The following is a 15,823-nucleotide window of genomic DNA, read 5'->3' as shown; positions in this document are numbered from 1 at the left end:
TGGGAAAGTAGAGGAACAAGCAGCAGGAGTAGCAGAAGAAGAGGAAGCAGAGGAAAAAGAGGAAGGAAGAGGAAGAAGAGGAAGTGGAATAGGAAGAAGAAGAAGAAGAAGAAGAAGAAGAAGAAAAAAACAAAAGATAATTCTGTTCTTAAGGATACAGGTGTTCCAACACTACTTTCACTAGACTTGGCACCTCATGCCTCACAAGACTATAAGGATTTGGTTTCTGTTAGAGAAAACACACACTTGTCACAACATAGTTCCATTTAAAATCCTCAGGTGCACAGTCTTCCAGATTCTAGGCACAGTATAGAATCTGGTCATCAGGGACCAATCACAGAATATAATGGTGATGATCACCTCAGTGGTAACTGGGTAAACAAGTTTTCTGAGTCCATCCCAGGACAGATACTCTTTTAAATACTAAAGAATATTTGTCCCTAAAACACACTCAGAACTCTTTTCTTCTGATGTGTGTTATTAGCAGTATGAACTTCTGGACAAGATAGTATTTGGCTTGCAGTCATTGAAACTCTCATGTCCAAATTAATAGATTTGAGATGTAGCATCCCTGGGCTACAGTGCTCATGGAACATTATTTTCAATATAATTCTGTACTGATCCTTTGCAAATTTCACATCATGCATCCCAACAATATTCTTTTCCTAAGCCATCTGTCTTTTCTCTTCACCCTTGTAGCATATCTATAAAGGAAAACTTTTAAAAATATTAAAGAACTAATGAGAATCACAAAAAAAAACCAAAACAAATGTGTGCAAAGAAAACAAGCAAACAAAAAAACAACTTTGATCCTCCATGTTTCCTGCCTTTCCATTGCCTCTTCCCTCATCTTAATGGCATTGGGATCTGTAGTGCATCAAGCAGTATACTCTTTTTTTCAAAATGCTTTCCTTGCAAATAGTCATTGTGTAGTGTTGGTTAGGTTCAAAGTCTCCGGCTTCTGGTACACTATCAGTGCTGGAACTTTACCAAATCTCCTCTCGGATATACTGCTTTTGCACTAAGTCAAGGAGATTCTGCATCTGTGGTTCACCAGGGCCAGTTCCTTCAGGTACTCCAACAGGTCATAAATGGAGTAGATGTTTCTCATTGCCAGTTCAAAGAGCAGGATGTATGCCTGGGTGGTAGCTGAGTTGGTCAGTATGAACTTCTGGGACCACCTTTTTTAGATGAGAGGTAGAGCCAACTTTCCAAAGTACAAAGGCCAACTCTTCTATTAGGTTCAGGACCAGCAGTGGCAAAATCAGCTCTCCTTTGATGGAGGGTGCTCTCCCTAGGGCAATGAGGGATAGGGCCTCAGGCTCATTCTTAAACACATGAATAAACAGTTGTTACACCAGAGACCCAGTGGTAACATGGACTGTAGATATCCACACAGACTCCAGCTACATCAGGACCACAGACTCAGACATGGCCATCAGCAGTACCTTGAGAATTTGTCACCATGGCCCAAGATGAGAGGATAGGCCTCTAAGAATGGAATGAGTCAAACAGTAACCTGGATTCTAGGCTCCAACATGGCCTCAGATGGTTGCTCAGACCCCAGGCAGCTACAAAGCCTTAGATGATAACAGCAGCCAGGGACATCAATACCTACCCTAACTGTTGTAGGGCCACAGATCCAGACATGGCTTCCAACCGCAGCTTGAGCCTGGACGTAACTATAGCCCTGATTGGCAGTTCAGGCCACCCCAATCCACAGGGCCCTGGTTGGAGCTTGAACCTCAGTCACCCACATGGGCATCTACATAGCCTTTGGTGGTTACAGGAGCCATAGACATCAATGTAGACCCTGGCTGCAATATAGCCAGACATGGCAATGGCAGCATCTGGGTCCTGATGACACTCTGACCACAGTTGGCAATATAGACCACACAAATCAGCACAACCCCCAAAGCAGCATGTCCCTCAGAATCCGTCATGGGCACAGGCAGCAGGTCAGAACTCAAGCATCCTTGTGGCCATTGGTAGCCACATGAACCATAGGCATCAACACACTTCTGAACTACAGAAAGACTAGGACTCAGACAGGGTACCTGACAGCATCCCAGGCCTGTATGTCTCCATGGCCCCAGGTGGCAGTGCTGGTCACCCATATCTGCATGGCCTGGCTGTATGGTGGCCCTCAGACTACAGGTAGCCTCATAGTGGAACTCAGCACTGAGCATCTCCATTGCTCTCTATGTCAACTAGAACCATGGATGTCAGTGTGGATCCTGACTGGGGTAAGTTCATAGACCCAGTCATGTCCAGCCTGCTACAGCTAAGCCTGGATGGCATTCATAGCCCTGGGTGCCAGTGAAGACCACTCAGTATAGGGTGGCCCCTTTACTGGCCTGTCTCTCAGGCATCAGTATGGCACATGAAGAAGTATTTCTAATTTAGAGAGGGAAAGCCTGCCTGGTGAGAGAAGCCTAGCCATTTACCAGGAACAATTGAGCTTATGGTTCTTAGAGGAGAATATGCTATTGCTACTATACTAAAGCATCATGTTTCCTAACCACCTTCTAAACACTTTTTCTTCAACTGACAGATAAGTATAGGTCTCATGTCTAATCAGAGAAAGGTGGCTTGCAACAGATGTAGACACAGTGTAATATAACAAATCAAAATGCTAAGAGAAAGAGGGTGTACCTAAACCTCAGGATTATATTTGGAAAGATTGCAAGAGCCAGAGTAAGAGAAAGTTTCCAGTGAGAATGCATCTCTAAAATTTTCAGAGAGGCTACACCCATGGGGTACCATCAATACAGCTGCCTAAACAAGTCCTGAACAAGGATGATATTGATAGACTTGAAAAAATGGAAGGGGTTAATCTCATGAAGCCTTAACCACAGATAAAGAACAACAGACAAGCAAAAAGCATTAAAATTGGGAGAAAGTATTCCCCTGGGAAAGCCTCTCTATTGCTCATCCAATACAAGTAATCAGCACAGATATATTATACGTCAAAGAAACAGTGTATGGACTAAGAAGACTATATTTATACTTTTAAGACCATACATGTATACATATGTGTGTGTGTGTGTGTGTGTGTGTGTGTGTGTGTGTGTGTGTAGGTGTAGGTGTGTGGTAACAACAATTAAGAAACAGACACCATGAATTTGAGAAAGATTGAAGAGTGCCCATGTTAAGGGGTAGTGGAAGGACAGAGAAAAGGGAACTTATGTTTCTAGTTTTATTTCAAAAGTAAAAATATTTTTTAAAATTAAAAATATTTATTTTATGATATGGTCCATATTTTTTCATTTTTCCAAGAATATTTTTAAGTCATCATTATAAGTTTTCTTTCATTTTTTTCTTTTTTTCATTTTTCTTAATTAAGAAATTTTCTACTCTCTCCACAGACCTCCTCTTTTCCATACTCCCACACCCTAGCCCTCCTTCCCAACTCACCCCAGATCCCCACATCCCCAAAATTGAGGTCTCCCATGGGGAGTCAGCAGAGCCCAGCACACTGAGACTAGGCAGGTTCAGACCCCTTCCCACTGCACCAAGGTTGTGCAAGGTGTCACATTACAGGCACCAGATTCCAGAAGCCTGCACAAAGACCAGGGACAGATACTGATCCCCTTGCCTGGGTGGCCCCCAAACAGTTCAAGCCAAATAACCATCTTCCATGACCAGAGGGCCTAGTCCAGAACCATGGGAGATACACAGTCATCAGTCCCACAGTTCATGGGCTTCCACTAGGTTGGCTGGTCATCTCTGCATGTCCTCCCATCATATTTTCAATGTCTCTCCTCTGCAATATCTCTCTTCTATCTCATCAATTGGATTATTGGAGCTCAGGCTGGTTCCCGGATGTGGATCTCTGTATCTGCCTCCATCTATCACTGAACAAAGGCTTTATGATGACAGCTAGGTTTTCTGCTAGGCTGGTCACCAGAGTAGACCAGTCTAGGCACCCTCTGTACCACTGCCAGCAGAACAAGGTTGGGGCAACCTTCTGGATTCCTGAGAGCCTCCCCAGCACCCTGGCTCTTCCTATTCCCATGATGTCCTCATCTATCATGGTATCTTCCTCCCTGACCTTCCACTCTGTCCCTGTTTCAGCTTAATCCTCCCAATTCCAAATGTTCTCATCCCCCCACTCTTTGCTCTCTGCCACCCACCACAGCCAGTCCATTCATGTATATCTCATCCATTTATACTTCACAGGGTAATCCATGTGTCCCTCCTGGGGTCTTTATCTGTTAGCTAGCCTCTCTAGAGTTGCGGGTTGCAGTCTGGCCATCCCTTCCCTCCAATTAAGTATCCACTAATGAGTGAGTACATACTATGTTTGTCCTTCTGAATCTGGGTTACCTCACTCAAGATGATATTTTCTGGATCCCTCAATTTGCCTGAAATTTTCATGATATCATTGTTTTTTACTGGTGAGTAGTGATCCAATGAGTATATGTTCCATATTTTCTTTCTCCACTTTTCATTTGAGTGGCATCTAGGTTGTTTATAGGTTCTTGCTACTACAAATAATGCTGATACGAACATAGTTGAGCATGTGTCCTTGTGGTAAGATTGATCATTCCAAGAGTAGTATAACTAGGATTTGAGGAAGACTTATTCCCCATTTTCTGAGAAACCGCCATATTGATTTCCAGAGTGGCTGTACAAGTTTGGATTCCCACAAACAGTGGAGGAGTGTCCCCCTTTCTCCACATCCTCTCCAACATAAGCTGTCTTCAGTGTTTTTAATCTTAGCCATTCTGACAGTTGTAAGAAGGTATCGTAGAGTTGTTTTGATTACCATTTCCCTGATGACTAAGGATGTTGAGCAATTCCTTAAATGCTTTCAGCCATTTGAGTTTCTTGTATTGAAAATTATCTGTTAAACTCTGTAGCCCATTTTTTAATTGGAATGTTCAGTATTTTGATGTCTAGCTTTTTGAGTTCTTTATATATTTTGGAGATCAGCCCTCTGTCAGATGTGGGGTTGGTGAAGATATTTTCCCATTCTGTAGGCTGTCATTTGGTCTTATTGACAATGTCCTTTGCTCTCAAAAAGCTTCTCAGTTTCAAGAGGTCCTGTTTATTAATTGTTGCTCTCAGTGTCTGTGCTAATAGTATAATTTTTAAAAATAGGTCTCCTGTGCCAATTCTTTCCAGACTACTTCCTACTTTCTCTTCTATCGAGTTCACTTTAGAAGGAATTATATTGAGGTCTTTGATTCACTTGGACTTGAGTTTTGTGTGTGATGACAGATATGGATCTATTTGCATTCTTCTGCATGTTGACATCCAGTTCTGCCAGTACCATTTGTTGAATATGCTGAATTCATATGTTGAATTATTTATTCCCACGGTATTATTTTGGCTTCTTTGTCAAAAATCATTTGTTGGGATGTTCAGGTCTTGCTGATGTAGGTTTTGATGGAGCCATATTGTTTTTTATATTGTTGACAGTATTTTTGCACTGGTGTCTACCCATCTCTTTTTCCACTTGGTGCAAGTGGTGTCTGTGTATGAGGGAGCCTCTTTGGGTCAGATTGACACTCTTGATCCAGTGGCAGCTCTTGGTCTAGTTGATGCTGATGGACTTTTTGTCTTAGGGAGCAGCTCTTAGTCCAAATGGCACTAGTGGGCTCTGTCTCAGGGAGTAGCTGCAGTCTTACCATATGGTAGATTGTGGTAGTCTGACCTGTCTGCAGGAGGTGTATCTTCCAAATGGCATCTTAGTACAGTTGGGTGCTTACAGGATCTGTCTCAGGGAGCAGTTCAGATCTCTAATTCTTGTTCCACTATTTGGACAAATTTCCTCCTTTTGGTTTGTCTTTTCCAATATTAATGTGATAGTTTTTTTAAGCTCATTTTATTTTAAATCATTATATAAAAATGGATGGATGAGGAGCTGTGTGAATGAATGAACAAATGAAAACCATTCCACTAACATAATCCTTATCTGTAACATTAGTCTTAAGAGGTCTTATTAATAAAAACAAACCTAGGTCCAGGTATTGGGGTAAATGTTGAAAGATCAGAGAAACAGGACAAGCCACATCCAACCTCATCTCGTGAGTTATTCAGATGATCTTGTTTCCTCAGAGTGAAAACCTCTGATTCCTCATCTGAATGGATCTCAGCTGAGCTGCTGCTAAAAGCTAAAAACTTAAAAAAATCTCTAGTCCCCAGTTCTCTCACCTTATATAGCTTTCTGCTTCCTGCCATCACTTCCTGGGACTAAAGACATTTATCACCATGCCTGGCTGTTTCCAGTGTGGATTTGAACTCACAGAGATCCAGATGGATCTCTGCCTCTGGAATGTTAGGATTAAAGGCATTTGCTAACAATGCCTAAACCTATGATTAATATAGTGGTTGTTCTATTATATGACACCCAGATAAGTTTATTTGGGGGACAACATATCAAGGGACAAAATTATCAGCACACTTATCAACTAAACTGCTTTTATAACCTGTTGGGATGGGGAAATTCACTTTTCTCCTTTGGACTGACAGTGTGTATATCAACCACTGTAGGGTAGCCCTTATGCTCAGGAGATGTTATCAACATGTAATGAAATCCACAAGATTTTGTATCTGGAATTTTCTTTGGTTACAGTTCAGTAGGTTTTTTATGTTGTTGTTGTTGTTGTTGGCATATTATTTTGTTATCTTGTTTAGGGGGTGGTTTTTTTTTGTTTGTTTGTTTTATTTTTTGTTTTTTTTAACTGAGGTTGAATTTAATTTGTTCGGTAGGGAAGAGAGCATCTGGAAGGACTTGTTGGAGGGGAAGAATATGAACAAAATATATTTGAATTTAAAATTTAAATTATGCACTATGAAAATAAAATATCATGCAGAAATTAACTCCATTCCATATTCATCTATCTTCTTTCATCTGTCTATCTGTCTTTAACTCTCTGTCATTCTCTGTCTATCTGTCTGTTTGTCTCTCTCTCTCTCTCTCTCTCTCCATTTGTTTGTATCACATCTACCAAAAAATATTGGTGACAAGTCCTTCAGTGACATTCCAATGCTGTTTGAATTATCAGTCTATAAACAGTTTAAATAAACTCACATCTTTCATAAATATATCAGCAGTTCAGGCATTTCATTGCTGCAATGGAATTTTGCAAATGCGTTAATGTGTGGATCCAAAGAGAGAGAGGTATGTCCTTCAGGAAAACAATTGTTTGTTATTTGCTTTATGTACTCCTCTCTTATTCATGAGAATTTAAAGATATGAAGTTTATGAAAGCAAAGAGTATTATTTATTTCTTTGTTTTAGAGAGATTTCAGGGCATCATGTGAAAGAGCAAATATTAATAGGTCTGGTGAGTAGGCAAATGATAATTTATAACATCCACTACAACACATTTGAAGATGAGAGTACAGAAAATGCAATGTATTAATCTGAATTCTTTAAAGAAAGAGAACATAGATCATGAGTACATACATTTGTATATTTATTGGATTTTTGGGATAGGTTTCCATGGTATCTTCCAGACACTTCAGCATGGATATTTCACACTGGAGTGACTAAATATCCAGTAGTTCAGTTTAGGAGGCTGCATGTCTCAGCAGTCCAAAGCTGGTGTTGGCAACTTTGAAGATTCCTATAGAGATGCTTATTGCAATTTTGTGTTGAAATCATAAAAAACTGCAACAAATATCTGTGAACTAATTCCAGAACAGCAGTAGAGACTGATGTGGTACATGAGTGAGAACATGTCTCTGAAAATTGAAAGTTTTTTGCCCTGTACCCTTTGTCTGGTCTATTACAAGAAGCTGATGCCCACCTTTATGGTAGGTCTTCCTACTCCCAGTAATCTTATGAAGAACATGTTACAGGCACTCCTAATAGTTTTTCACATTATTCAATATGGAGTCTAGTAGTAAACAGAGCCCAACCATCAAAAGTCCATTCTTTCTCAACATGACACACAACCCAATCTCTTTCTGTCTTGCTTAATTCTTTATGAAAATAATAACCAAGTCACATGTTCCAACTAATGATACATCAGTTTCACATACAGCATCAAATGCATCATTATACATTTTAAAATAGATGGTGAGGTCCATTGAGGAATGTTTAGTCTTTATTCTCATAGCATTCATGACCATGAATATGTATATGTATGTATGTGTGTGTATATATATATATATATATATATATATATATATATATATTAGACATAGATAGATAGATAGATAGATAGATATAGATATATGTGTGCATGTATATATCAATGTTATGAATTATGGGAAATAATGACACATTATTTAATCACAAATACTGACATATATGCATAATTTGAATCAAAAGGTGTTCATAACAAAACATGTCTTCATTTCTCCAACACTTTGTGTAGGTTTAGCTGGTATACCTAAGTTATTCTTCTCCAGTTCATTATGTATTTCCCCCTAAAATAACCAAGCACCTAAGAAGGTCTTGTTTGTTTTCCTGTCGGTGAGATGTCCAACTTTGTTCTGAATGTCATGGGCTCTGTATCATCCTGCATGGATTGGTTTTACATTCAGTTTCCCACTGGCATTAATCACAGGACATTGTAACACAAACCATAGTACTAAAAAAATCTGCTGTAATCCAGATATTATCTTCTATACTTTTATTATAGAAAAACAACTACAATTTTCTCAGGAGTGTAGACCAATCACATCTCCTAGCACTTTTAATCCTATGGTAGTCTGCTCACATAAAGACATTGAAAGCTCAAACTGACCAGGATGAAATACAAGGTTCTAATTTGAAGAAATAATTGTGGTGCCTCCAGGCAGTAGCACTCTAGCTCCCATAACCACACTTCTAGGACAGTGAACCATAAAGTCCTGGCAGTGAGAAGCATTATTTCCTGTATCACTAGAGGTGATAATGAGTGGAAACATTCCAATTTCCAAACTGTAACTCCTTGACCCATAAATGGTGTCTAAAAAGGAAAGCATACAATCTACTTGATTCTGATTAAAATCATACACCACCTCCTGGAGAGCACTGTCACAGGCCTTCTGTACAAACACCACATGAACGGTAATCTACTTTGGAGATGCCATTTCACTAATACACTCTGGCTGAAAAATAAGGTGGAGACCATATTAAGCCTAGTGGATTCCTTGAATATTGGCCTAAAGTTTTAATTCTCTGCCAATGAAGAGAATATGTGGGTAAGAAATAATGCTCTGTTGTGTTCCAATTCCTCCTTTGAAATTCTTGCCTGCTTACAGGAGATGGCTGGTTTAGGCTCCATACTCTCTATTGCTTAAAGTATTAGTTAGGGACACTCTTGTTGATTCCTGAGAGTTTTCATTGCTCTAGGTTTCCAGATCATCACAGAGATGCCCCAGATTCCAGTTGTCTCTCTCAGTACTGTTCTGCATGGGACTGATCTAATTCATCTGCATACATGTTACAGTTGTGTAGCTTAGTCTTCTTGTGGGACTACTAACAGTGGGTTGAGGGACTTTCTCTGATTCTGTTGCCTGATTTTAGGAACCATTACTCCTACTGGTTTGCCTCCTCTGTCCTTAATAGAAGAGTAAATGCTCAGTCTTACTGCAAATTTATATACCATGGCTGGCTGGTATCTATGGGAGGCCCACATGTATCTGAATGGAAGCAGAGAAGGTGTTCTGGAAGGGTGTGTTGGGGAGTAGGAGGATCAGAGGATCTGGGAAGAGGGGAGAGAGGGGAAACTGATTTGGATTTAAAAACAAAAAGAAACACACACACATTCACAATAATGTTGTGTTGAATACCATGGTGGTGTATAAGGTATTAATTAAAGTACTGGATGTTAGTATTGACATGTGCATTATGTCCAGATAGGCAAATCCATTAAAATATTAATGATCCAGTGCATTAAGATGAAAGCATTTTGATTTTTTCTTTTTAATTTTCCAACTTTTATTGAAAACAATTTCTTTACTCATATAATATATCCTGATCATAGTTTTCCATCCCTCCACTCATTCCAGTTCCACCAATCTTCGCTCATATTCACTTGATATCTTTCTCTCATTAGAAAAGAATGAAATTCTAAGATGTAACAACAAAACATAAAGTAAAATACTATAAGCTAAACCAAAACCCAGCACATCATAGGACCTAAGTGATAAGTCCAAAGAGTGTTGTGCCTAACTAGCACATCTCTTACAGGACAATACACAGCATCCACATATCCTGTTTAGTTTTCTCAGTTCATTTTTCTTTCTATGTTCTTGATGCACAAGTTATATTTTCCTATGCATAAGCAAGGGAGGGATTTCCTACTTTCACTGCCAACTGAATTATTTCAGATATTTCAGCCTGCCTTCTACTGCATATGACTCAGAAAGAAATAGTAAGTTTATCAATTTTCAGACTATTGTCTGTGGGCTTTTATTCACTCCACTCTTTTATCCTTTCCTCAAGGAGCTTATATATGGGTTATAGCAAACATTCATTACTGTAACATAATACAAAGCACTTTCACTGCATTACCTTATGCTGTGAAAAAGGAAATAGAGCAATGTGCATCACAGCTTTATTAGGTATACTAGATGAAGGATGCATTTAGAGGCTTTTAAATTATTATGCTTTATACAGAAAAGAAATGTTCTGTCACCCTCATATTCTCATAACAGGGTAAGTAGCTTGTAAACCCACTAGGTATGGAATAGAACACCTTATCTACTCAGTGGTTTACTGAGGTTTAACTAGGACAGCAGTGGGGCAGTAGCTCAAAGCCCAGAATGTGAACAGGAAATTTTCATTTCTCAATTAATTAGCTCATTTGAAACTAAATAATTTAGCAGGACCATTAGTTTTTTTCAACATTAGAAATAAATGGATTGTATTGGGTGTGGACATTACATTGATCTTCATATTTAGATGTATCATGGAAGCAAGGAAACTCTGAGACACAGACACTAAACAAGGACGAATCCACTTGTTTCCTTTGGTTTTGAAAAATCACAATATCTCAATCATTCTGTTTAGTTTTGTCCAGCATGGAAGTTTGCCCCCTTCTCTTTCCCATTATCCTTAGAATGTCATCCTCTAAGAAAGCCTGTTTACAACAACCTCAGTTGTTTTCATATGAAAATTTTTGTGCTTCATTCTTGTGATCAAATTAGGCAAAGAGGACTTCATCCCTGAGCTCATACTGCTTGTTGTTTTAGTTTAATTCATGGTGCCTACAGGTACAGAAGAAAATCTATAAACATATTTTTCAGCTTGTTTTTCACCTGAATATAGGGCCTCAGATGTAGAGCCCAAGGGAAGAAAGTTCCAGAATTCTCTATGGAAGTAGAGTGGGTATGAGAAAGTGCTCAGAGTGATTACTGTGACAACCTCACTCATCAACAAAGTTAGAATTGCACATAGTCACAAACACTGGAGCTAAGTATAAACACACTGGACACTGAGAGGTCTGGATCCATCAGACTTATGTCTGAGCAGACATGTGTGTTAATAAGATGTTTTATTTTGGTTATTATCACCAGTATCTTCTGTAACCAGTCATGTATATGCCTTTAGCTCCACTGAGTGTTATTTCAGAATCAAAGAAGATTTTCACCATGAATGCGATGTGGTCATTGGTGTATTTTTCCCTGTTCATACTTTCTACACAGGTAACAAAATTCCACATCCTTATTTGCCATACTTTTTCACTGACATTCACATACAGTAAGTGTTGTTTTTCATTTATCCTGATTCAGATTTCATGTTACATATGATTCAGGTGATATATGTATTAAAACCTCTCAACTTCCTATTTTTATGAGGAAAAACCCTTCTCTTATCCAAAGTCATAATTTAATTATATGTTAGTCTTCTTGTTTTCTTTCCTCAAAGATGATACAATAAGTTTACTTGTTTATTAAATTATTATTTCCAAATATCATAATTGTATTCTTGTGATCTTACATGGCCATGCCTTTACAGCCACATACTTTTCAAGTTATGTATTCAGAGGAAAGATAGTGTTGTTAAAGTTTGATCTGCCTCTTTAGAGCACTCCAGAATTTTAGATGTACTGCTGTGATAAGAGGTGATGCCCCCAAAAGCAGTTTCCACAGAAGGATGAGGTGGTAGAGTCACTAGTTGGCATGTGCTAGATGCCACTGTTTTAGGGGTAAGAGAGTCAGAAGTTGGGAACATTTCTTTGTGTTTAAACATTCTGCCTGTCTGCAAGGATTTTTTTATTAAATTATTGCCAGTCTTTTACTCTCAGACATGTTTGCCTTTTTGCATGTTTGTTCCATTCGTTTGGCTATTTCTCCCTGTGCTTTTTGCAATCTTGGATTCAACAAATCACGACCTTGCATACCCTCCTCTTTCTCGACAGTTGGACAACTGAAGCTCCACCTAGGGCCTGGCTGAGGATTTCTGCATCACTTCCATCAGTTATTGGATGAGAGTTCCAAGACGACTGTTAGGGTGTTCAGGCATCTGATCAACAGACTAGGTCAGATCTGGCTTTCTCTCAACCATTGCCAGCAGTCTACAGAGGATGTATCTTTGTGGATTTTTTGGGAACTCTCGAGCACTCTGCCTATTCCTGTTCTCATGTGGTCTTCATTTATCATGGTCTGTTATTCCTCGATCATTTTTAATATGTTTTAAATCTCATTTTGATAGGTTTGTTCATAAGACACATTGACATGACTATGGCCATGTAAGACTGTTTTGTATTAAGTCATGAATAAAATCAAACTAAATTTGTGGTAGTGTAATATTTTTGTTACTATAAAAGATTAATATATTTGTCTTTCCTTTTTTTCTTTTCTCCTTCAAAATCTACCATTGTATAACTACTTCCCTAAAATTTTTCCCACAATTTGGGGTACAAGAAGTGTACGTATCTCATCATTTTATAGGACTTCTGATTGCATCCTTTATTACAGTTTGAGAGTCCATATATATTTTCAAAGATGGAAGGTGTCATCTCTCTCTGGGCCTCTATCTCTTCGTCTCTTTTCAATTGTTTCAGAATTTTTACATGCTTAGAAATACCCATCTTAGTTATCAAGATTAAAAAACTCATAAAATATGGGCGGGAATTTCACTCCACTACATTGATTTCTGTGTGTTTAAAATTACTAAATGGATTTCACTTTAAGGCTATCATAACTGTTCATATAATATGATATATGAACATTAAAATTTAAACCGATTTTCAGATTCATGTAAGTTATCTTTTCTAGGGAACATGACTTAGCCTATTGGAATTCACATGGTACAGATTTTTCAAATCATTTTTTACTACAATTTTAGTGTGTGTCCATGCACACTCATGCCTCAGGTCTCATATGCAGGTGAGAGATCATCTGTGGAAGGACAACTTCACCTCTGCCCATGTGTGTGTTGACATCAAGCTAATACCATACTCAGTGCTAGGATTTTGCCCTGGGTGAGCCAAATTTTCTCTCATATGACAAATCCTGTTATTTAGTGGCTGTTATACTTCCAAATTAAAATTGGTATTATCTCTAGGTATGTATTAGATAAAAAACCTGTGCCTCCCATTTACTTAAAAATGTGTTTGACTTGATATGTTAAAGTACATTTAGCCCAAATTACAATTATTTCTTATGTTAGTAATGTGATATAAATTTGGGTATCATATGAATAGTATGTTTCACAATTTGGATGCTAAGATATTTTTCTCTTCTACTATAAACATATACCCTTTTGTGTGAAGTTTCATGTAACTTATCCAAAAGTATGTTCTTGCAACATATTCTAAAATATCTTGCATTGGGATTCTTGTTTTAATTTTTTATTACTGCATCTATTTTTGAAATTATAATATAGTTGGAACATTTCTCTTTTCCTTCCTTACCTCCAAACCATCTCACATAACTCTGCTTCCTCCCTTTCAAATTCATGGGCTGTTTAAGAAACTGTTATTAACAGCAACAGTTGTTGACTACCCAAGGAGGTCTTACTCTCTGTGAAAAGTGTATGGGGGTGGGATGGGAGTAGGTGGGGGAGCAGGAGAAGAAGAGGAAGTAGAAACAAGGGTTTGTATGTAAAAGGAAAGAACACATTTTAATAAAAAGTTATATATTAAAATCTATAGAAAAATCAACATATGAATTTCAAGATTAATCAAAAAAAGAAAAAATAAAACGTTACATGCATATATATATGTATATATATATACACATATATATATACATATATATACATATATATATATATATATATATAAAGTTCATAAATACAGACAAGTCAGAATGTATAAAGCTACTGCACTGTATATTTTTGAGGGCATTAATGTGATATTTGATGTTTGATTGGTTCGCTATTCCCTGTAGAAGACTATTTCTCTGACTCTTCACACTCCTTCATTGTCTATAGAACTTTGTTTAGGATTAAGTCCTTCTGATGTTTCTCCCAGCCACTTTGATATGTCTAATACTCTCCTCTTCATTCATATCATATTTAGGCAGTTGGGTTCATGAAACTTTCAAGATACAATGTTAATTATAAAATGTCAAAAATTTTAAACATATTGCCTCACTTGGACTTACAAGGATTTGTCAACATTACTTTTTAATAGTATGAATATACAGTATTATTATTTTTTAGAGGACAAATAGTGGAGCAAAATACTACATACATATACAATTATGTGTATTGGGTTTTATTCCAGAATAATAAACTATGAACTTTCTGAAGCATAGCTCATATAGTAAAAGTCCATTTACATGTTTTTCCTTACATATCCTCCTTCTGTGTATTAGCAGTGAAAGTGGCTCTACACCTAACTCCATCATGATTCTGAGCTCTTCCTTCCATTATCACTTGTTTCTGGCGACCAGGTGACCAAGACACAAGGCATGAATGGAATTGTCACCTCTGTATTTCTATCTAAAAAAGAAACCCCAACATGCTTCATTTCTCTAATACAACCAAACACATAAAATAGATATCAGCAAGTCATGGTTAAGATAGGATAAAGTCTGCTGGTCTGCAGCAACACTAGCTAATACCTTCCATGTTACTATCTTCCTCAATTTCAGTGCAGCCTTGGAGGAGTGGGGTTTGGAACATGAACTTGTGTTCATACTCACAGTGAAAAACACAAGATTCAGGAAGAGGTATAAGTGCAGGAAATGGAAGAGCCTGGGGACCTATGAAACCTTATTGTTAATGAGGCCATAGTTCATTGGAGAGCAGCATCTGTTGCTTCCAGTTTCTTTATCTGGGTGTGATGGTCCTATGGTGTTAGAGCACCTACCCTCGCCACAAGAAGAGTGGAGAGAATCACCTTGTAGGGCCCTTTCTGGGTTAGTTCCAGTGTCCTTTTGGCTGCTCACTTGAGACAGAAGATCGCATTCTTGTTAAGCTAGGTGAAATTCGTTGCGGACTTAGAGGTTGGCTGGGTCTCTCAGATAATTCAGTATGGAGAAATGGAGGGCCCTAAGTGACTTGATAGAAGAATGGTTAAAATGAACAGTTATGGCAGAACTGTTTGTGGAGGTTGTTCTCTGTCTTGCAATCATAACATTAATATTCTAACATTTTCACACACAGTGGAGCACACACATACACATACAAGCACTCACATAAATGGTATAAAATATCAACTCACACAAATATAATATTGTCAAAGTATCACAAATATTTACAAAGATGAATCACACTATTTCAGTAGCACTCTTTAAGATACTATCTTGAAAAGCTGGGTGTCTTAATGGCAGATCATATGTTTTCCTGTAATTGTAGAAGACAAACATTAAAGAACAATAAAGCAGGAGAAAAAGTATTTTGTAAGGGACTTTTTTCAAACTAATGAGTAAAATTTTAGTGTACCAAATACAATAGAAAGTACAGTGAACAGTCATGAGA

The 15,823-nt window shown here is 38.0% G+C and overlaps 1 pseudogene; it reads left to right on the top strand.

Annotated features, from left to right (window-relative positions):
- Positions 1–2,218: 2,218 nt before the first annotated feature.
- The window catches only part of LOC118575335, a 28,118-nt pseudogene continuing 14,513 nt past the window's right edge, over positions 2,219–15,823 (top strand).

This window comes from Onychomys torridus, unplaced genomic scaffold, assembly GCF_903995425.1.
Source record: "Onychomys torridus unplaced genomic scaffold, mOncTor1.1, whole genome shotgun sequence".
In the NCBI taxonomy this organism is placed as follows: domain Eukaryota; kingdom Metazoa; phylum Chordata; class Mammalia; order Rodentia; family Cricetidae; genus Onychomys; species Onychomys torridus.
Note: the sequence above shows the minus strand (reverse complement) of the source record. Positions and strands in the feature narration are given on the sequence as shown.